The sequence below is a fragment of the Nerophis lumbriciformis genome, linkage group LG02 (assembly GCF_033978685.3).
Source record: "Nerophis lumbriciformis linkage group LG02, RoL_Nlum_v2.1, whole genome shotgun sequence".
Lineage (NCBI taxonomy): Eukaryota > Metazoa > Chordata > Actinopteri > Syngnathiformes > Syngnathidae > Nerophis > Nerophis lumbriciformis.
This window is the reverse complement of record NC_084549.2, coordinates 5,485,004-5,487,500: the sequence shown is the minus strand read 5'-3', so window position 1 is coordinate 5,487,500 and position 2,497 is coordinate 5,485,004.

Genomic DNA, 2,497 nt, shown 5'->3' with positions numbered 1-2,497 from the left:
ATCAGGAAATAACAGATTTGAGTGACAAATTGTTGACATAAATATTGTTGTGTATCAGGAAATAACAGATATGATTGACAAATTGTTGACATAAATATTGTTGTGTATCAAGAAATAACAGATATGAGTGACAAAATGTTGACATAAATATGGTTGTGTATCAGGAAATAACAGATATGATTGACAAATTGTTGACATAAATATTGTTGTGTATCAAGAAATAACAGATATGAGTGTCAAATTGTTGACATAAATATTGTTGTGTATCAGGAAATAACAGATATGATTGACAAATTGTTGACATAACTATTGTTGTGTATCAGGAAATAACAGATATGATTGACAAATAGTTGACATAAATATTGTTGTGTATCAGGAAATAACAGATATGATTGACAAATTGTTGACATAAATATTATTGTGTATCAGGAAATAACAGATATGAGTGACAAATTGTTGACATAAATATTGTTGTGTATCAGGAAATAACAGATATGATTGACAAATTGTTGACATAAATGTTGTTGTGTATCAGGAAATAACAGATATGATTGACAAATTGTTGACATAAATATTGTTGTGTATCAGGAAATAACAGATATGATTGACAAATAGTTGACATAAATATTGTTGTGTATCAGGAAATAACAGATATGATTGACAAATTGTTGACATAAATATTGTTGTGTATCAGGAAATAACAGATATGAGCGACAAATTGTTGACATAAATATTGTTGTGTATCAGGAAATAACAGATATGATTGACAAATTGTTGACATAAATATTGTTGTGTATCAGGAAATAACAGATTTGATTGACAAATAGTTGACATAAATATTGTTGTATATCAGGAAATAACAGATATGAGCGACAAATAGTTGACATAAATATTGTTGTGTATCAGGAAATAACAGATATGATTGACATATTGTTGACATAAATATTGTTGTGTATCAGGAAATAACAGATATGAGTGACAAATTGTTGACATAAATATTGTTGTGTATCAAGAAATAACAGATATGATTGACAAATAGTTGACATAAATATTGTTGTGTATCAGGAAATAACAGATATGATTGACAAATAGTTGACATAAATATTGTCGTGTTTTGGGAAAAGTAAAACACAAGGCCGACGCCCTAAAAGGGGCGTGGTCACGCTTGTCATTGCTTTATCAAAACTTGACTTTGAACTCAAAGTCATGTGATATAGATTCTGATTGATTATGATTATAGAAACAGGAATGGAAATATATTTGTTTTCTCTCTCTCTCTCTCTCTCTCTCTCTCTCTCTCTCTCTCTCTCTCTCTCTCTCTCTGCCCCCTATTTCTGTCTCTCTCGCCCCTCCATGAGCAGGAAGTGCAGCTCAGTCGAGGACAGACAGTGGAAGCATCATCATCATCTGCAGCAGCAACAGCACAAGTAGTAGTAGTAGTAGTACTAGTAGTAGTAGTAGTAGTACTAGAAGTAGTAGTATCAGTTACCATCATGGACGCCCTGAAGAAAGGTTTCTCCATGGCCAAGGGTGGCGTGGTGGCGGCGGCAGAGAAGACCAAAGCTGGCGTGGAGGAGGCGGCCGTCAAGACCAAGGAGGGTGTCATGTTTGTGGGTGAGAGGATGTCATATAAATCATAATAACGATCATAATAATCATAACAATAATCATCATCATCATGTGAGTGAGAGGATACTTTGTGGGATGATGTCATCAGGAGAAGGTGCTTGCAGGAAACAGGAAGTTGATGTCAACTGTGAGTTGGCAGAAATGATGAGGGTGAGGACGGTGATGGTGATGATGATGATAAACGAAAAACATTTGCTAGAAATATTGAAAAATCATGTGATGAAAGTTGGGGAAAGAATGTGCATGAGATGAGGCACTCGTGATAAAAATGGAGGAAGACAGAAAAGTCATTATGGGCGTGGCCTCTTCAAGGCGGGTCTACGGGGAAGGATGCATTATAAATCATACTTAATTATATATATAGATATGTATGTATATATATGTATATTTATGTTGGATCAATAAGTGGCTCGTCAGGCTGCTGGTCTGCAGGAAGACTGGGTGTGGTGGCGCCACCCGCTGGACCGCCACAGACAGCAGCCTGATGTCTGCAGTGCTGGGCCGCGACCAGCAGAGGCGCCATTGAGCGACCGGCCAGCCACGCTCACATGAATAATTCATACCTTTCTAGAAGAATCCATTTGAGTAAGTGCTTGTTTCATTCGCAGGAAACAAGACCATGGAGGGCGTGGTGACTGGCGTGAACACCGGTACTAAAACTACCACCTCACACAAATATAACTGTATATATATATGTATATGTATGTGTATGTGTATGTGTATGTGTATATGTATATGTGTATGTGCATATGTATGTGTATATGTATATGTATATGTATATGCATATGTATATGTATGTGTTTATGTATAATAATGTGTATGTGTATGTGTATATGTATATGTATGTGTATGTGTATATGTATATGTA